The following is a 21,868-nucleotide window of genomic DNA, read 5'->3' as shown; positions in this document are numbered from 1 at the left end:
GTTGGCAATTAAGTTGGCCTTTGAGGAATGGCGACACTTCTTGGAGGGGTCGGTACATCAGGTTACGGTTATTACCGACCATAAGAATCTGCTGTATTTGGAGTCAGCCAAGCGTCTGTCCCCCAGGCAGGCTCGCTGGGCATTGTTTTTTACGCGGTTCAATTTTGTTGTCACTTACAGACCGGGGTCTAAAAACACTAAGGCGGATGCTCTGTCCAGGTGTTTTCCGGGGGGAGAACCTCGGGAGGATCCAGTACCCATTCTCCAAAAGGGTGTTGTGGTTTCGGCTCTCACTACTGAGGTTGAGGCTGAGATTGCCGAGGCCCAGGAGGAGGTACCATCTGAGCTTCCCATCAACAAATCTTTTGTACACCTTCATCTCCGCTTAAAGGTTTTGGTGGAGCATCATGATGCTGTCCTGGCTGGCCACCCAGGGGTTAGAGGTACCTTGGAGTTGGTGTCACGTCCGTTTTGGTGTCCCAAGATCCGACAGGACGTGGTATCATACGTGTCAGCTTGTACCATGTGCGCTAGGGCTAAGACGCCCCGCTCCCGTCCTGTTGGCACACTACTTCCTCTTGAGGTACCTAGTAAGCCATGGACGGAAATCTCCATGGATTTCATCACTGATTTGCCCTCCTCAGCTGGGAACACGGTCATTTTGGTGATTGTTGATCGGTTCTCAAAAATGTCGCACTTTGTGTCTTTGCCTTCATTGCCTAACGCTAAGACTCTGGCTCAGGTATTTGTGCAGGAGTTGGTCAGACTTCATGAGGTTCCGTCTGACATCGTGTCTGATAGGGGGTCTCAGTTTGTGGCAAAATTTTGGAAAGCATTTTGCTCACGGCTGGGGATCAAGTTGTCCCATTCTTCGGCGTTTCATCCTCAGTCAAATGGTCAGACTGAGCGTATGAACCAAAATTTGGAACAGTACTTACGCTGCTTTGTCTCTGATAACCAGGAGGAGTGGTCTACCTTTCTTCCTTTGGCTGAGTTTGCCATCAATAATCACCATCAGGAGTCGTCTGGGGAGTCTCCGTTTTTTTTGTGTTTACGGGCTACATCCTCAATTTTGTACTTTGAGTCAGAGGGGCTCTTCCGGCGTTCCGGAGGAGGACCAGTTAGGAGCACAATTGTCTTCAGTCTGGAGGAGAGTTAAACAGCGCATGTTGAGTGTGGGTGCTAGGTACAAACATGTGGCTGACAGTATGCTTGTGCCAGGTCCGGACCTGAGTGTGGATGACTGGGTGTGGTTATCCACAAAAAACATACGACTCAAAATACCATCCCTTAAATTGGGTCCACGGTTTATTGGTCCATTTAGGGTCATCGCGGTCATTAACCCAGTAGCGTACCGAATGGAGCTTCCTACGGTGTATAAGATACACAACGTGTTCCACAGGTCTCTTTTAAAGAAGGTGGTGGGTTCTGTGGACGCGGCGCCTATGCCACCTCCAGTCTTGGTGGATGGTAATTTGGAATTTGAAGTCTCCAAGGTGGTTAACTCTCGAATAGTGCGCCGCACTTTACAGTACTTGGTACAGTAGCGTGGTTATGGGCCTGAGGAGAGGTCCTGGGTACCAGCCTCGGACATTCATGTGGATCGGCTGGTCAGGTTTTTCACAGTCGCCATCTAGACAAGCCGGGTCCTATAGGCCGTGAGGGCCCTGGGGTCCCTCGTAGAAGGCGGGGTACTGTCATGTCAGACGCTGTTCAGACCAGGTCGTTCGACAGACAGTGGTAGTTCTGCTTTTGACCACTATGTGCTCATTGGCGTCGGCTATATTATCTAGCTGGTTCGGGGTTAATTTACCTGATCCTCGGATTGGAAGCTGGGCCATGCCCATTGCCTTTAAATAGCTCTCCTGAGAATTGGGCGTCGCCGATTATAGCTTCTATCTTGTGCGTTTGTTATCTCGGTCTGGAGTGGAGAGCTAGTAGTTGGAGTATCGTTGCTGGTGGTGTATTTTCCTTTGTCTTATTTACTCCTTCCTATATTTGTATTTATTTTGCCCTGCGCATTTATAGTGTATTCCTGAGTGACTGCGGCGTGGTGTATATTTTCCGTTATCCTTGTCTGTTCTAACTGTGGATATTGGTGTATTATCTTTTCACTGGGTGGTGGGCGGTGTTTTCAGCTTAGGGTTGAAACAGGAGACAGGGTGAGGGTCGAGGCTTAGACATGCACACCATCAGTGTAAACTCTAGGTAGAGGGTCAGTCAGTATTTCCCTAGTCTGAGGGAAATTGCAGGGGCCCGGGTTATTAGCTCTTGCCCACCTAGTCTCCCCGTGACACACTCCCCCCCATAGGCAGATCCTGTAGAATAAGGCAGCACCCCCCCATAGGCAGATCCTGTAGAATAAGGCAGCACTCCCCCCATAGGCATATCTGAGGAATAAGGCAGCACTCCCCCCATAGGCAATCCTGTAGAATAAGGCAACACTCCCCCCCTATTGGCATATCCTGTATATAAGGCAGCACTCCCCCCCATAAGCAGATCCTGTAGAATAAGGCCGCACTCCCCCTATAGGCAGATCCTGTAGAATAAGGCAGCACTCCCCCCATAGGCAGATCCTGTAGAATAAGGCAGCACTCCCCCCATAGGCAGATCCTGTATATAAGGCAGCACTCCCCCCTATAGGCAGATTCTGTATATAAGGCAGCACTCCCCCTATAGGCAGATCCTGTATATAAGGCAGCACTCCCCCCATAAGCAGATCCTGTAGAATAAGGCAGCACTCCCCCATATAGGCACATCCTGTATATAAGGCAGCACTCCCCCCCATAGGCAGATCCTGTAGAATAAGGCAGCAGCCCCCCTATAGGCAGATCCTGGACATAAGGCAGCACACACCCCCTATAGGCAGATACTGTAGAATAAGGCAGCCCCCATAAAAAAACACAGTATATAAATACTCACCTCTCTTCCTCCTTGTTCCAGCAGTGCTTCCAGCTCTCGCTCATCTGACAGCGGGCGCTGGGCGGTGACATCATCGCACCCGCTGTCAGATGGTGTGGGGGATGATGGGAGGAGCGCAGCTGTCTGTCATGGTTCCCAATGGCAGGGGAACGTCAGGACTCATAAAGAACGGACGAGCTCTTGGGTGATGGAATCTCGAGCTGACCGTGAGCTAAACCTACCACACAACTAATAGTGGCCGGGGGGCGTGCCTAAGTTTTATCCCTAGACGTCTCTCGCCAGCCGGAGGACTAACTAACCCTAGTAGAGGAAAAAACAGACCTGGCTTACCTCTAGGGAAATTCCCCCGAAAAGGAGACAGAAGCCCCCCACATATATTGACGGTGAGTTCAGAGGAAAAGACATACGCAGTATGAAGGTAGGTTCAGCAAAGCGAGGTCCGCTTACTAGATAGTAGAAAGATACAAAAGGGAACTGCACGGTCAACTGAAAACCCTTTTAAAATACCATCCTGAACTAACTTTAAGACTCATGTGTCAACTCATGACACCGGAGTGGTAATTTCAGCCCACAAGAGCTTCCAGCTACGGAGAATGATATAACTGTAAACTGGAACAAAAAATGCAAACAAACTTAGGACTAAGAGTCCAACTTAGCTGATCAGTAGTCTAGGAGCAGGAACATGCAACAGAAAGGCTCTGGTTACATTGATGGCCGGCAAGGCAATGACTGAAGAGCAGGAATAAAAAGGAACTCCCCACTACTGATGAAAACAGGTGAACTGAGAAAGAAAACACACCCGAGTCACCAGTACCACTAGCCACCACCAGGAGCCCAAAAGCAGATTCAAAACAGCTGTCCTTCCCTCATCACTGCGGTGAGCTGTATCGGCTAGATGCCGATACAGCTCACCATGTGATGACGGGCGGGGGGCCCACTGCTGGCACCGGGCCCCCCCCGCCTGCTCAGGGGCCCCATAGCGGCAGAGCAGGGAGATCGATTCTCCCTGCCCTGCCACAGAATGTAACTGCATCGGCGCGCTGCGCGCCGATGCAGTTACAGTAGCGTAGCTCCAGGTGGGCCCCCTCAGAGCGCGGGGCCCGGGGCGATGGCCCCTTCTGCCCCCCTGTAGCTACGCTACTGGGCCAGGGTCTAAGAATGTTGAAGCTGATGCTTTATTTATTTATTTATAGCCTAGATTCCATTTCTCCTCCAGAACCTCCATTATCCCTCAGGGTATTGTGGTGTCTATGGTAACCTTGGAATTGGAAGAGATTTGTAAAGCCCAGTCGTTGGTTCCTTCCACTTCCAAAGGGTCTAAATTATTTGTGCCTGTGTATCTAAGATTGCGGGTGTTACAGGAATTTCATGATTCTGTTTTAAGTGGTCATCCTGGGGTTCCTGCCACAAGGAAAGCCATTGCTAGACTTTTTTGGTGGCCATCCATGCATAATGATATTAAAGATTTTGTTTCTGCTTGTGAAGTCTGCGCACGTGCCAAAGTCAGTCATAGCCGGCCGGCTGGGTAATCGGCTCCATTACCTATTGCAGAAAGACCTTGGACTCATTGGTCCGTGGATTTCATTACAGATTTACCTCTGTGTGATGGTAAGTCTGCTATCTGGGTGGTAATTAGTCGATTCAGTAAACAGGCTCATTTTCTTCCTTTGTCAGGATTACCTAATGCAGAGACGCTTTCCATGTTATTTATTTCTCATATTCTCATATTGTAAGGTTACATGAGATCCCTCGGAACACTGTGTCTGATAGGGGAGTACAATTTGTCTCTAAATTTTGGAGACCTTTTTGCAGTTAACTAGGGATTGACTTTTCTTTTTCATCTGCTTATCACCCTGAAACCAATGGTCAAACTAAGGCTACTTTCACACTAGCGTTAACTGCATTACGTCGCAAATGCGTCGTTTTGCCGAAAAAACGCATCCTGCAAAAGTGCTTGCAGGATGCGTTTTTTCTGCATTGACTAACATTAGCGACGCATTTGCGACGCAATGACACACGTCGCAACCGTTGTGAGACGGTTGCGCCGTGCTGTGGCGGACCGTCGGGAGCAAAAAACATTACATGTAACGTTTTTTGCTCACGACGGTCCCCTTTTTCCGACCGCGCATGCGTGGCCGGAACTCCGCCCCCACCTCCCCGCACTTCCCCGCACCTCACAATGGGGCAGCGGATGTGCTGGAAAAATGCATCCGCTGCCTCCGTTGTGCGGCGGAGACAACGCTAGCGTCGGGGACCTCGGCCCGACGCTAGTGTGAAAGTAGCCTAAGAGGACAAATGAGTCTTTGGAACAAATTTTAAGGTGCTTTGTGGCAGCTCGGCAGGAGGACTGGTCTTCGTTTTTACCTCTCTCTGAATTTGCTTTTAACAGTCGTGTAAATTAATCTACCGGAACCTCACTATTCTTCTTCTGTAATTATGATTTTCATCCCCATTTTGGTGAATTTTCAGTTCTGAATGCCCCGGGGTGGAGGTCACCATGCAGAGACTTGGGGATGTCTGGAGGGAGGTTCAAAAGAATATTGGGACTGCCCAGTACATCCCTTCTGCGTTGTCTCCCTCATCCCCACCTGCTTCGCTTTCAGTGGATGGCGGCCTGGAATATGAGGTTCAGAAGGTTCTGGATTCTTAGAGGGTCTGTAATTCCCTCCAGTACCTCATTCACTGGAGGGGATATGGACCAGAGGAGAGATCCTGGGTCCTTTCTCGAGATGTGAAGTCCGACTGGTTAGTTAGGGCCTTCCATCTAAAATTTCTTGGGAAACCTGGGGGTCCGGTGCCCCCCCTAGAAAAGGAGCTACTGTCACGGTTCCACCCTTCAGTATGTCTGGGTTGCAGTTACTGAAAGCTTGGCCGTCCAATCTGGTATAGGGGTGTGCTGAAGATGTCAGTACTTTGATTGACAGCTTGGCCATCCAATCTGGTACAGGGGCGCGCTAAGCTGTCATTGTGTTGATTGACAGCTCGACTATACAAACAGACTGTGAGGTGTCGGCTTTCTCATGTTAATATTGTTTTATTAATATCCCAATATATATATATATTTATTTTCTTTCGTTCCATATTTTTGTGTCCTTTTGGGTCCCATCAACACTGTTGTCACTGATTCCAGGACTCTATTATCATCTTTTATTCACCTACGGTCTTTTGGCTGCTACTCCTTCTCCCCGCCCAAAACCCTCCCCCCCCCCCCTCCTGTGTGCGGCCGCACACTGCGCCTGCGCCCTTCCCATTCACTATGCTGTTTGCTCTGATAACATACCTGTTAGCATGGTACTGAACTTGACGGATCTAGACTCCGGGATGGTTATTATGGGTGCGCACTTCCTCTCTCACACACTTCTGGTCCGGGGACGGAATCGCCCGGCATGGTAATTAACAGGAGACATCATTATTTGTATTTAAGGCGGACACATCTCGTGGACATTCATTCCCTGACGAAGCTGCACAGAGGCAGCGATACGCGTGGGATTTCTCCCCACTTCTTCCCCCTGGCGTCCTGCCTCCTGACACTTTGGAGGCTGTCCGGTTTTCCCCTTGGCTCTCAGGGTATGTTATTGGGTTCCATCGATAGGGATTTTTCAGCGCATTCGTGGGCAGCACAGGTCATACATCATTATTTTTTGCCTTATTTGACCTTGCATCTTCTTTTATTGTGGGTTCACTCCCACTACTAGTTATCATTATTGTGCTGCTGTTTTCCTGCGCCATATATATCCCCTGATCCTTCTTGGGCCCATAACCTTTATTACCAGCTTATACTATTCATCCTCCTTTGGGCTGATATTGTCTTTGACTATTTTATTGGGGACGCCCAATTTTGGTCATATTGTCCGATAGGGAGAATTGATATGCTGATATATTGCACCTGTTTACCTTGATGTGCTGTAACATGTTATTTCTGTAAACATTATCATGTATTATCTATACGGGATTGGACCTTATTTCTGGTCATATTGTTTCTCCAGGGGGAAGGGTGGTTGTTCCACTTGGTTTTAATTGTTTTTAAATTGATTGATGTGTTTTTGTCCTGGTTTTTTGCTTAATAAAAATTGCTCATATTTTTCTACATCATTTGTTCAATATATTCAGGTGTGCGCTGATTTATGCATAGGCTTTTTTTCTTTCCATGGTCATGCAATTTCTATGCAGTTTTGCAGCACCCTATACAACTTATTTATTCATGTGTATAGGCCTTGTTTTGATAGGCTATTTATATAGGTAGTGCACCTGAGATCTCTTTGTTTGGTGTTGGCTTTCTCATGTGTTCAATATTCCAGGTAATGGCCATGCTTCTTAACTGAGATAAGTTTCCCAGAACTCTGCCAGATGTACATTCATCTTGTGAGGTTTGTACTTTGTGCTTTCCTGTGCCTCGAGTTCTGTTTGCTTGATCTGTTGCCCTGACCTTGGACTTCATTCTGACCATCCGCCTGTTAAACCCCTTCAGCTCTGATCCGTTATCCTCCCGGTACTCTGATCTCGGAACGTTACCTGACTATGCTTTTGTCTTTTCCTTCTGTTTATGATGTACCCTCCTGGCTTCTGACCTTGGACTCCTTGATCACTCTGACTCACGGCTGTGAGAAGTGACTAGCGTCACAGTGGCTTTCTGTGGCACAAAATGGAAACAAACAGAAAAACAAACGGTTCATACAGCCCAGCGGGTCCTTCCGCTCAGGTCAGTGTCTCAGCAGAACACACACTGGAAGCTTCCATGCCCCCAGTCACAGACCATGTGACAAACAACAGCCTCCATTAAATAGGCTGTAACCACACCCAGTGGTGAGGTATGTGGGTAGCCAGACCCGCCCATCTCTCATAGCTACCCGCAACTGGACCTAAGTGCTACACACAAAACTCCTAGTGCTTTCATGCACTACAGAAAAATACTTCGGGTTGCATCACAGACACAAGCCATCTCTGTGACACATACCTCCCATCGACTGTGCGACCATTAGCCACACTACATTGTATACAATATATGTGACCTTATTTTCAGGGCTGCGGTGATCATCGTGACGAGTCGTGGCTGGGGATGTTGACATGAAGGTCTGACCAGATGGAGAGGAAACAGCAGAAAATGTCTCTGATCAGACGAGACGTTAGCGGTCAGTGCCTGGATGTAATTATTTATTATACTGTGAGTCTTGGAGTAATTCTGTACCATTAGGCCACACTTTGACATTCGTGGGAGATGTGTTATGATCTGGTGGCCTAGGAGCAGCATGAGACGTACTCTGGAGAAGGTGGTATCTGTACTGACCGCAGACCCTGAACTTAACACCGCAACTAGAAGTAGCCGTGGGATGTACCTAACACTGCCTAGACACCTCGTCACAGCCGGAGAACTAAATACCCCTAGAGATAGAAATGGAAAACTATCTTGCCTCAGAGAAACTCCCCAAAGGATAGACAGCCCCCCACAAATATTGACTGTGAGAGGAGAGGGAAATAACATACGCAGAATGAAATCAGGATTTAGCAAAGGAGGCCACTCTAGCTAAAATAGAAAGGATAGGACAGAGTACTATGTTGTCAGTATTAAAACACTAGAAAATATCCAACACAGAAAATACAAAATCTCCATCTCTAACTAAAGACATGAAGGGTATATCTGCATCTCCAGAGATACCAGCTAGGCTGAATAAATCCTTACACAGTCAAAGCTGGACAAAACAAAACATGAAAATGCACTGAACAATTAAGCCCACAGCATGTGGACTACAAAAACAAGCCAGAACTTATCTTGGTTGAAATGCACAGCAAAGCAGGAGAGACCAGGCAGGAATGTGAATCCTCCATGAACAATTGACAACTGGCACTGACCAAAGGGTCAAGCAAGATTAAATAGCCCAGTCAAAATTGCACTAAGTGGACAAACCTGATGAATGCTACGATCCAAAGACAGCAGCGCTACCACTTATAAGCACCGGAGGGAGCCCAAGAGCAGAATTCACAACAGAGATGTCTGTGTGCTGTCAGACTTTTATTGCATAGTACATGGACTGTTTCACATATCCATGAAAATCATGTATCCGAGAATGAGATGTCTGACACTCAGGGCATGTCCTTTTCTGGTCCGATTCTGAGGATCAGAATAAGGCAAACTCAATGGGTCTGTGTGCTGTACAAGAAACAAAAATTCGGGCAGCACACTGACACTTCATGTGGATACAGTATTCTCATTATTTTTGTTATTTAAAGAGCCCTCACTTGATTACATAGAGTCCTCTCTTGTGGAATGTAAAATGACAGCTGATGGATCAGCATCGGACCAGAAGACCAGTCCATCAGCCGCATCCATCACAAAAGAAGATTTCCCAGGCTTCATCAGCAGTCACTACATTATACATCTAACGAGACAGGACGATATGTAGTAAAGAACAGGGAGGAATAAATAACAAAAATAACAAGTATCCAATATGTAAGGGATGGTGCTGTACATAACAAGAGGGAACTATGTAGTAAGGGACGGCCCTATACATAAAGAGAGGGCACTGTGTAATAAGGGGTGTCAATACATATAAAGAGATGAGACTGTAAAAAAAATGAATAAATAGCTCCTCTTCACTACAAACAATGTGTGGCCTCCAATTTTTCTGGATTTTTATATTGAGGTTTGGTATTTGCCTGGGGGGCTCTGCACCCGGACTCTTTCTTTGTGCTGCTCTGTTTTTCTTCTTCTTATATATGTATGTATGTATGTATCTTGGTTGCCATTAAAGGAGAAGGGCCAGACACATTTCTTGCACAGGGGCCCCAAGCTGTCTGTGTCCGCCCCTGCTGGGAGATGACAGATGCAATCCAAGTAACGGTAGGACTGTGCAGTGAGGAGCAATAGCCATAACACCGGTCTCTAGAGAGTGTAGATTTTGGTTGTGAAGATTGGTGAAATAACATTCTGTTCTGGAGCACAAGAGCTGGGCTCGTGGATAGTTTGAGAGGATGAGTCGATAGATGGCCCCATAATCTTACCTTGTCCACTGTCACTAGAACGGTGTCATCTGCCTTTGGCTCCTATCTTCCCAGATGTCATAAACTGAATGTAAAGTAGTAGAAAACACCTCCGGCACTCAAAAAAGGGATCATTCTTGAGAATATTCTGTGTAACAACAGAATCTTTATTTACAGCCGATATATATGACAAAGACAAGAGAGAAAGAGAGAAAGAGAGAAAGAGATATTATTATTATTATTATTATTATTATTATTTATTTATATAGCATCATTGATTCCATGGTGCTGTACATGAGGAGGGGTTACATACAAGTTACAGATATCACTTACAGTAAGCAAACTAACAATTACAGACTGATACAGAGGGGCGAGGACCCTGCCCTTGTGGGCTTACATTCTACAGGATTATGGGGAAGGAGACAGTAGGTTGGGGGTTGCTGCAGCTCCGATGTTGGTGGGGCAGCATCTCCGGTAGTGGTGAGGAGGTAGCGGGGTCAGTGCAGGCTGTAGGCTTTCCTGAAGAGATGGGTTTTCAGGTTCCGTCTGAAGGATCCGAATGTGGTTGATAGTCGGACGTGTTGGGGCAGAGAGTTCCAGAGGATGGGGGATATTCGGGAGAAGTCTTGGAGGCGGTTCGGTGAGGAGCGAATAAGTGTGGAGGAGAGGAGGTCTTGGGAGGACCGGAGATTACGTGAGGGAAGATATCGGGAGATTAGTTCAGAGATATATGCAGGAGACAGGTTATGGATGGCTTTGTAGGTCAGTGTTAGTAGTTTGAACTGGGTACGCTGAGGGAATGGGAGCCAGTGAAGAGATTTGCAGAGGGGGGAAGCGGAGGAGTAGCGAGGAGAGAGATGGATTAGTCGGGCAGCAGAGTTAAGGATGGACTGGAGAGGGGCAAGGGTGTTAGCAGGGAGGCCACAGAAAAGGATGTTGCAGTAGTCAATGCGGGAGATGATGAGGGCATGCACAAGAATATTCTCATGAACTATCCCTTTTTTTGAGTGCCGGAGGTGTTTTCTACTACTGTATATTGTTTTTCATTCTGGGCACGTACACTCATTGAATTGAGTGCAAAAGTTTCTTACTACCTTTATTATAAACTAAATTTAAGAGAAAAAGAAAATCACGAACGGCTTCACAGGAGCACCAAGCTGGTGATAGGAGTGGTTAAAACGGAAGATACGCTGCAGCTCCAGCCGGATGCCTCACAAGAGGATAAAAAAGAAGGAAAAAAAAATGGTCATAGGAGCGCATGCCAAAGCGAAGAAAAAGGATTGGACTAAAAAAGGCATGCACAACCATAAAGTATGAAAGAATATGGGAAACCTTTATTCAACACAAATATAAATAGGAAAATATACACGGTTATCTCACAGCACGCCACCCACATCGGTGTGTGCAACCCTTAGAAAATAGCCCTGGACAACAGGGCTGAATAATATGATAAAACTAAAGAAGCAAGGGTGCACCAGGCTGTAAACAAAATATTTAAATATGAAAATAGGGTGCAATGCCTAGTCCAATAGTAAATAGAATACCAAAGCGAAGTTTTATCATATTATTCAGCCCTGTTGTCCAGGGCTATTTTCTAAGGGTTGCACACACCGATGTGGGTGGCGTGCTGTGAGATAACCGTGTATATTTTCCTATTTATATTTGTGTTGAATAAAGGTTTCCCATATTCTTTCATACTTTATGGTTGTGCATGCCTTTTTTAGTCCAATCCTTTTTCTTCGCTTTGGTATTCTATTTACTATTGGACTAGGCATTGCACCCTATTTTCATATTTAAATATTTTGTTTACACCCTGGTGCATAGGAGCGCATGCGAGACGGTCAGCTGATATAAAATCTCCACTTATTAGTTTCTACAACGCGTTTCACAATAGCTCCGTCTTCCTCAGGTGGCAGTTATAGGTAGAGTGGGTGGGGAAAGTATATAAAGGGAAGGCAGCCTCTGAGCAATCAGAAACCATTCCACAGACCGCCTACATAGTTAAAACGGGCCAATCAAGGCTCCAGTAAAGGAATATAACAGGGATGATACAAAATAAAACACATCATTTTAAAAACATTATTATCTTATTAGATTATTATACTGGTAAGGCCAATCATCTGGAATCTGGTCGATGACTAAGTTTTAATGTATTCCGATTCTTTTGATGCGCTAAGGAGAAGTGTTTAGAGAGACTATGTAGCATAAACCCATTACGGATGTTTTGATGGTGCTTGTTGAGTCTAGCATGCATCGTCTGTATCGTCCGACCAATGTTCTGCAAACCACAACCACACTCAATTAAATAAATGACTTAGCAGGATTGGCAGTTAACATGGCAGTTGGTTTTGAAGCTGGCACCTGTAGTACGGGACTTGAAGTCCTGTGTCCCATTCAATATGGAAGCTTTTTGAAGTGAGTGGAAGTTGAGGAACGGCCAGATCATAGTATTAGAGATATTGGCTGTGAATTTAAGTCCCCAGGAGTTGGAATTAAGGGAATGGGAAAAGGCACTTGCTTCCTGTTCAGACCCAGTCCAGATGATGAAAAGGTCATCAATGAACCGACGGTACATAGCAATCTTACCAGATGCCAATGTGGACTGCGCGATGAAGACAGATTCGAAAGCCCCCATAAACAGATTAGCATAATTGGGGGCGAATCTCGTCCCCATCACGCAGCCCCTTATTTGGCGATAAAAGATCCCTTCAAACGAAAAAACATTATTTTCAAGAACAAACATTATGGCTTTCTTCAAAAAAAATCCATTTGTAAGGGAGGTAGTGAATCATCAGTTAAAAGGAATTGAGAAACCGCTTCAAGACCCCGATTGTGGGGAGTATTTCAGTACAGGGCTTCAACGTCCATGGTTATCAGAAGACAGCTCTCTACACTGTGTGCAGAATTATTAGGCAAGTTGTATTTTAGGGGATTATTTTTATTATTGATCAACAACTATGTTCTCAATCAACCCAAAAGACTCATAAATATCAAAACTTAATATTTTTTGGAAGTTGGAGTGTTTTTTTTTTAGATTTGGCTCTTAGGAGGACATCTGTTTGTGCAGGTAACTATTACTGTGCAGAATTATTAAGGTACCGTCTCACAAAACGATTTACCAATGATCACGACCAGCGATACGGCCTGGCTGTGATCGTTGGCAAGTCGTTGTGTGGTCGCTGGGGAGCTGTCACACAGACAGCTCTCTCCAGCGACCAACGATCAGGGGAACGACTTCGGCATCGTTGAAATTGTCTTCAACGATGCCGAAGTCCCCCTGCAGCACCCAGGTAACCAGGGTAAACATCGGGTTACTAAGCGCAGGGCCGTGCTTAGTAACCCGATGTTTACCCTGGTTACCAGCGTAAATGTAAAAAAAAAAAACAGTACATACTCACATTCCGGTGTCCGTCAGGTCCCTTGCCGTCTGCTTCCCGCACTGACTGAGTGCCGTAAAGTGAAAGCAGAGCACAGCGGTGACGTCACCGCTGTGCTTTCACTTTACGGCACTCAGTCAGTGCAGGAAGCGGACGGCAAGGGACCTGACGGACACCGGAATGTGAGTATGTACTGTTTTTTTTTTTACATTTACGATGGTAACCAGGGTAAACATTGGGTTACTAAGCGCGGCCCTGCGCTTGGTAACCCGATGTTTACCCTGGTTACCAGTGAAGACATCGCTGGATCGGTGTCACACACACCGATTCAGCGATGTCAGCGGGACCTCAACGACCAAAAAAAGGTCCAGGCCATTCCGACACGACCAGCGATCTCACAGCAGGGGCCGGGTCGCTGGTACGTGTCACACATAGCGAGATCGCTACTGAGGTCGCTGTTGCGTCACAAAACTTGTGACTCAGCAGCGATCTTGCTAGCGATCTCGCTATGTGAGACGGGGCCTTTAGGCAACTTAATAAAAACCAAATATATTCCCATCTCACTTGTTTATTTTCACCAGGTAAACCAATACAACTGCACAAAATTTTGATATAAACATTTCTGACATGCAAAAACAAAACCCCAAAAATTAGTGACCGATATAGTCACCTTTCTTTATGATGACACTCAGCAGCCTCCACCCATAGATTCTGTCAGTTGCTTGATCTGGTTACGACCAACATTGCGGGCAGCGGCCACCACCGCCTCCAGACACTGCTCCGAGAGGTGGACTGTTCTCCCTCCCTGAAAAACCAAGAGAACCACACACTAATATACTATTACCCAGAGTGTGAAAGATATGGTGTACAATATATACACATTCATACATATAATGTATATAATAAACTATATATAATATATATATATATATATTTAAAGGGAGGTATGTAAAGTGTGTGGTAAGGCGAGTGGGACCCGCTGAGTGCATAGAGTAAAACCAAAACCCAAGAGCAAGGACTGAAAGAGGGAGAAATACCAGGCTAGGATATGCATATATTCATCTTTATTTTCATAGCAGATGGCCAAATTACATAACATAATAAAAAGTAAATGAAAAAGAAAGCATGTGCACTGCAGGACATATAATAATATAGATAAAAAGTACAAAATAGTAGCCCACAATATAATGTTAAAGGAGACCTGATACTAGAAAACGTAAAAAAATGTGGTAAAAAGAGGTGAACAAGGGACAGTGAAAAACATCCTATATGATGTTAAAAAAATAAATAACAAAATATTTTGCTTAAAATTTACACAAGTGCATATAAAAAGTTGGCGTATAATTAAATAATAATAAAGTGCACCAAATAGTTAAAGTGCATAGGTGCCACAGCAATCAAAACGGTGTACACATTACTCAGGCATAAGTACCAGGGCCGATGAAAATGTCAGGGCCACTGCCTTGCCCAAAGCAAAATTAGTGAAAAAATATAGTATATACAGGATACCTTTAGGGTTAGAAGTCCGTGTGCACAACGCGCCCCGACGCGCGTTTTGGTAAGATTTCCTTCGTCAGGGGGGTGGGATAATGCTATAACGCCGAGTATATATACAGAGAGTGTGTGCAATTGATGATTAGACGCAGTCTGGGCACCGGGACACAGACTGCGCACGCGCACAGCCAGGAGCGCGCCATCATCAAGCACAGAAAAAAACAGGGAATAAATAGGCGCAGCCAATAAAAATATGGGGGTAAGATGTTAATAGGTATATCAGCACATAATAAAAGGATTGTAATAATATCACAAATGGCTGATTAACCCATTATTAACAATTCTGGGCAGAAAAATATTATAACTAACCTATAGAAGCTATATATATTTAACTCTCCATATCTACACACATATACATGTGCAAGTATATGCAAAAATTCTCACATGCATGGACACAAAAGAAAAAATGCTACAATAATACTAATGACAATAATAGAGAGAAGAGATCAGAAATAAAAATATATATAAGAAAATAAAATAAAAAATCAAGAAAAATGAAAAAAGAAAATACATAAGTATAATAAAAAAAAAATAATAATAATAAAAAATAAAAATAATAATAATTATGAAGAAATAAAATAAAAATGAAAAATAGGAACACAGAAATAAATAGTGAAAAAAATAAAAAATAAAAATAAAATTATATATATATAATATATAAAGAGAAGGGTGGAGATAACTGAATAATTAAATACATATACAAGACATATCTCTCAAAGCCATATAACTATACAACAATAATGGATAAAGTATTACATCGAGCGAAGTATATATCCAGGGTAGTCCCAATATAATGGGGTCCGACATCAGAATATTTTTCAGTGTCCATGAAAAATTGAAGATAGATATATCCAATCGGAGGACATGGATATTACAGTATAGTCGAATCCATCTTCCAAAAACATAGTAGTCAATATAGTAGTAGTTGATAATGGTAGTTAGTATTCTAAAAATATAAAATCATGGCGTCAGAAACATATAAATATAAAACAAATAATACAAAAATTACAAATTATATAAAACAGTGTGCAAGAGGGCCATATAGATGAAGATAAAAGAATCCTAAAAAGGGGGCAAAAGATAGGTGTGCATTTAATCCGTTGGGGGAGACAGTATTGGGTGTCCACATCCACTTGGTTTCCATCATAGCCAGCCGTGAGCTGATCTTCCCACCACGTTCACTAGGTTTGATTAGGTCAATACCAGTAACTCTCACAATTGTGACAAATGTTAAAATGTTTGGGCAGGGTTTTTAAAATAGTAATATCATCAGTTGCTTTGGCCGCTTGAATACCTAAAACATGTTCGCGGATACGGACTTTTCATTGCCTTGTTGTCATTCCTATGTAAATTAGCGCACACGGGGAGGTGGCATAATAAATAACCGCCTTAGTTTTGCAGGTTATTGTATTTTTTATGTTATAGGTCCTGGTCCCTTTTGAGTTTGAAAAGGTCTGAGTTCTTGTGATATTTGGACATGCAACACATCCCGTGCATGGTCTGCAACCTGGGGAGTTCTTAAAATGAGATAAACAAGTAGGTGCTATAGGGTCATGATGGTAATGGCTCCTAACAAGGTAGTTACCCAAGTTCCTCGCTTTTTTATACGTAATGTAAGGAGCATTACCAATGTATTGCGATAAAACAGGGTCTGCCTGAAGGATTGACCATGATTTTGAGAGATATAATTTCATCAGGTCGGTCTGTCCATGGAACTGAGTGATGCATCTTACTACATCATTTGATGGGGTGGGTTTAGTACAATATAAGGCTTGATGTCTAGATGTATATTTTGTGCGATGATAGGCCCTTTTGATAGAGCGCTGACTATACCCACGTTCTTGGAATCTAGTTTTAATCTCTATCGCCCGTTTCTCAAAATCCCTATCATCAGAACATAGTCTTCGAAGGCGCATAAATTGGCCTATAGGGATGGACTTAATCATTGTAGGTGGATGTGATGAAGTGGTGTGTAGGAGAGCATTTACAGAAGTGGATTTACGATATACTGTAGATCAGTCTGTAAACAGTCATCATCTCCTCTTTTGACAGTAATGTCCAGGAATTCAATCATTTTTTTATTAAATTTATAGGTCAGATGTATATTTTAACTATTTTGGTTCAAAAGGGACTTGAAGGAATGAAGTGTCTCCTCCGAGTCCTGCCAAATAATAAAAATATCATCTATGAATCGCACCCATAGTGGGATGCGATCTATAGATGAAAGTAAATCAGATGAAAAGAGGTCCCTCCCCCACAGCCCCAGAAATAAATTTGCATAAGCGGGCGCAAAAGACGCCCCCATGGTGGTGCCCTGGAGCTGTAGGTAGAGGGACCCCTTAAAAAGAAAAAAATTGTGACATAGAGAAAAACGTAAGAGTTCCATAACAAATTCACTCATAGATGACGGGGTGGAAGATGAGCGTAGAAAATGTTTGACCGCTCGCATGCCATCTGTGTGTTTTATATTTGTGTAAAGGGACTCCACATCACAAGTCACCAAGATAGCATCATGGTGGATGTGGAGTCCATCGATCTTCTTAAGAAAATCACTTGTGTCCTTGATAAATGATGGCAAAGTTTCTACCAAGGGATTCAGTATTGAGTCCACGAATTATTTATGTTTTCTAAAAAATTACCACATCCCGATATAATTGGTCTCCCAGGAGGGTTATTCTTATTCTTGTGGATTTAGGGAGAAAGTAGAGTGTAGAAATGGTAGGTTCAGCCACTTGTAGCGCTGTAAAAAAATCTTTGGAGATAACTTCACCATCAAGAGCCCCACGTAAAATGACTAAATGTTCTGACTGGAATTTGCTTAGAGGATTAAATGTTAGTTTCTGGTAACAATTTTTGTCCCTTAAGTGTCTTAAGGGCTCGTTTTCATACAGGGCCTTGGGCCAGACTACCACATTGCCTCCCATGTCTGCCTTTTTAAATATAACGTCCTGCATATTCTGTAGGTTTTTAATGGCTGCACGCTCCTTCTTATTGAAATTGGTCGTATCAGGGAAGCGTGGGATTTTATCAAAGTCCTTACTGACTGTTTTTACAAATATGTCAAGCACCGGACATGTGGACAAGGGAGGGAATTTCTTGGATCTGGGACGAATAACCTCAGGGACCTTACCTTTGAGTAACCCACTGTGTTCCAAGGCTAATTCCTCCAAAATCCCTAGTGCCTCCTGTTCCGTCTCTGTTGGAAATAATTTTAGTCCGTGCTCTTGGGTTTTGGTTTTACTCTGTTTTCCCTCCCTGTAGATCTCACATTTTATGAGGGACCACAGGTTCTCTATGGGGTTCAGGTCAGGTGAACAAGGGGGCCATATCATTATTTTTTCTTCTTTGAGACCTTTACTGGCCAGCCACGCTGTGGAGTAGTTGGAGGCATGTGATGGAGCATTGTCCTGCATGAAAATCATGTTTTTCTTGAACGATACCGACTTCTTCCTGTACCACTGCTTGAAGAAGTTGCCTTCCAGAAACTGGCAGTAGGTCTGGGAGTTGAGCTTCACTCCATCCTCAACCCGAAAAGGTCCCACAAGTTAATCTTTGATACCAGCCCATACCAGGACCCCACCTCCACCTTGCTGATGTCTGAGTCGGAGTGGAGCTCTCTGCCCTTTACTGATCCTGCCTCTGGCCCATCAAGAGTCACTCTCATTTCATCAGTCCATAAAACCTTTGAAAAATCAGTCTTGAGATATTTCCTGGCCCAGTCTGTTAGGGGTTGAGTTCCTGCCTCTGCACAGGGGGAATCTCGGGCCATCTCCGCTGCGGTCTCACATTCTTCTCCTGCCACAGTGGAGCCTGCTCGGCGGAGACGTCGGTCCCAGTGTCTCGCTCAGTCTGACTCTGTGCAAAGGGTTACTGCTGCTTTTCCAGCTTCTGCCATTGAAGCCAGTGCTGGACAGCAGCGAGCAGACGCTTTTGGGACTAAGTCCTGCTTTTCCCCTTCTGAGCATGCCCAGGGTAACATCTCTCATTGGAGATCAAGGGTCACATGCTTGGATACTGCAGCAAAGCCCATTAGTTCTCCAGGAAGGTCCTGAAGGTGCTCAGGCTCTGTGGCAGCCTCTCATTGGTCCTTCTAGGAAGGTCTTGTACTTGCTGCAGCGGCCATGCGCTAGTATCAAATCTAAGTTATGTGCTTTGCGCCAGTGTGGTTACGTGTGTATGTGTTCAGGGACCCAACTGAAATAAGCCCCTAGAATACCAGCACCTCCGGTGAGGAGGTGTACGGATTCAGGGCCCCGGCTGAAATAAGCCCATAGAATACCGGCTTCTCCGGTGTTGAGATTGTCTGATTGTGTAACCACAAACTGCTATCTGCTCGGCAGTTGCTGTGTTCTCCTGTGAGTGTAACAGGACACAGTGCTTTCTTTAGGCGACTCTGTGAAGTAACAGAGTTCGCTTCTACCGCCATATAGGGCCGCCATTTGCCAGCAGCAGGTTCTCTCCTGCACGGTGGACCCCAGTGTAACAGGCCAGATTAACCGCCCGCCCAGAATATACCCGGGGTTAAACTGGCCTAGGCCAGATTATACCCCGGGTATATTCTGGCCTAGCCCAAACTATACCCCGGGGTACAAATTGGACTAGTCCAGTTTATACCCCTCCAGGTCAGAATATACCCCAGCTACTGTAGATCATATTTTTCAGGCTTTTGAGAACCATTGAGTGACATTCTTAATAACGGGGCCCCAGGCAGCACCCAGGGCCACAGGCAGCACCCAGGGGCCCCAGGCAGCACACAGGGCCCCAGGCAGCGCACAGAGCTCCAGGCACTACACAGGGCCCCAGACAGAACACAGGGTCCCATGCAGCGCACAGGGCTCCAGGCAGCACACAGGGGCCCCAGGCAGCGCACAGGGACCTATGCAGCACACGAGGCCCCATCAGCACACAGGGGCCTCAGGCAGCCCACAAGGCCCCATGCAGCCCACAGGGCTCCAGGCAGTGCACGGGGCCCCTGGCAGCAAACAGGGGCCCCAGGCAGCGCACAGGGCTCCAGTCATTGCAAAGGGGCCCAAGGCAGCGCACAAGGACCCCAGGCAACATACAGGGCCCCAGGCAGTGCACAGGGCCCCAGACAGAACACAGGGTCCCATGCAGCGCACAGGGCCCCAGGCAGCGCACAGGGACCCATGCAGCACACGAGGTCCCAGGCAGCACACAGGGGCCCCAGGCAGCACACAGGGCCCCAGGCAGCACACGGGGACCCAGGCAACACACGAGGTCCCAGGCAGCACACAAGGGCGCCAGGCAGCACACGGGGCCCCAGGCAGCACACGAGGTCCCAGGCAGCACACAGGGGCCCCAGGCAGCACACAGGGCCCCAGGCAGCACACGGGGACCCAGGCAACACACGAGGTCCCAGGCAGCACACAAGGGCGCCAGGCAGCACACGGGGCCCCAGGCAGCACACGGAGTGGCAGAGACAGTGCACAGGGAGGGGGAAGAGACAGCGTGCAAGGGGGAAGAGACAGTGAACTGGGACCCAGGCAGCACACAGGGGGGCAGGGACAGTGCAGAAAGGAGGGGGAAATGACAGTGTGCAAGGGGGTAAAAGACAGCGCGCAGGGCCCCTGTGCGCTGTCTCTGCCCCCTGTGCGCTGTCTGGGATCCCATGTGCGCTGTTTGGGACCCCCTGTGTGATGTCTGTGGCCCCATTCTTGAGTATATTAAAGATTAAAGCATATTAAAGATCATATTTTTCATGCTTATGAGAACATTGAGTGATGTACTCAAGAACGGGACCCCAGACATCGCCCAGGGGCCCCAGACATCGCACATGGGCCCTAGACATCTTAGGCTAGTTTCACATTTGCGCATGGCTGTGTACGTTCTTAGTGAAGCCCCGCCCACTGCCGCACCTACCCAGTTAAGCTCCGCCAAGGTATGCATGCGGCCTGCGTACCCTATCTTTATCATTGGGTACGCAGGCCCTAAGGATGTTTGCGTTTGCGTCCGCATGCGTTGTTTTGAGGATTCGGTGAACGCAAGAAAATCCAACTTGTTGCCTTCGCCGCGGGTTGCAGAACCCAGGGCCGGCGTCAGCACCCGGCGCACCGGGGCAAGTGCCGGGGCCCTGGCGAGACGGGGGGGCCCACTCACGCTGTCAGAGATCCATCTGGCCGTTCAATTTGTGCTGGGCTGGCACAAGCATCTTCTCACTGTCAGTGCAGGGCCACTTAAGGGTTAAGAAGGCAGCCAGCGTGACACTGTTTGTGGGCGGAGAGAGCATGTTCTCCTGCTCTGCTCTCCGCCCGCCCCTCGCTGGCTGCACTCACTCACTGACTGCTGAAGTTATCAGATTCAGGCAGCCTGATTCCAGAGGTGGAGGAGCTCCTGATCGCCCTGAGTGAGTGCGATGTATCGCTTTAGGGCTCATTTCCACATGCGAGGCACACGTCCGTATCTCGCATGTGGAAACAAAGCTGTGGAGCCGGCACTCCAGAGCGGAGCGTGCGGCCGCATAGGAACACATGGAGCTGCACGCTCTGCTCCAAAGTGCCGGCACCACAGCTTGGTTTCCACATTCGAGATACGGACGTGTGCCTCGCATGTGGAAATGAGCCCGTAGTCTGACAGTCTGGGTGACCTGGCCACAGCTGATATACTGTATATTATATACTTCAGCAGCCGCCCAGGCCCCCAGCACCTGTCCTGTATATGCATATACTGTATCTATACAGCCTTTATGACAGTATATATAATATATATACAGGACAGGTGCTGGGGGCCTGGGCTGCGCGGCTGTTGAAATATATATACAATGCACAGTACCATCACTGCCCTGTATATATACACTGCACAGTACCACTCCTCCTGTATATATACACTGCACAGTACCACTCCTCCTGTATATATACACTGCACAGTACCACTCCTCCTGTATATATACACCGCACAGTACCACTCCTCCTGTATATATACACTGCACAGTACCACTCCTCCTGTATATATACACTGCACAGTACCACTCCTCCTGTCCTGTATACATACACTGCACAGTACCACTCCTCCTGTATATATAC

At 46.2% G+C, this 21,868-nt stretch overlaps 1 protein-coding gene and 1 long non-coding RNA gene across 4 annotated transcripts in view; both read right to left on the bottom strand.

The window, feature by feature from the left end:
- The window catches only part of LOC143808873 (uncharacterized), a 623,474-nt gene that overhangs the window by 281,121 nt on the left and 320,485 nt on the right, over positions 1-21,868 (bottom strand). The window lies entirely within an intron of this gene.
- LOC143810258 (uncharacterized) overlaps positions 13,962-21,868 on the bottom strand; it is a 41,765-nt gene continuing 33,858 nt past the window's right edge. Inside the window, exons 2-3 of the long non-coding RNA XR_013222719.1 lie at positions 15,585-15,774; positions 13,962-14,079 (exon numbers count right to left, since the gene is read on the bottom strand). This is a non-coding gene — a long non-coding RNA (uncharacterized LOC143810258). The remainder of the gene's footprint in view (positions 14,080-15,584; positions 15,775-21,868) is intronic.

The sequence above is a fragment of the Ranitomeya variabilis genome, chromosome 2, assembly GCF_051348905.1.
Source record: "Ranitomeya variabilis isolate aRanVar5 chromosome 2, aRanVar5.hap1, whole genome shotgun sequence".
Classification (NCBI taxonomy): domain Eukaryota; kingdom Metazoa; phylum Chordata; class Amphibia; order Anura; family Dendrobatidae; genus Ranitomeya; species Ranitomeya variabilis.
This window is presented reverse-complemented; position numbering and strand designations above follow the sequence as displayed.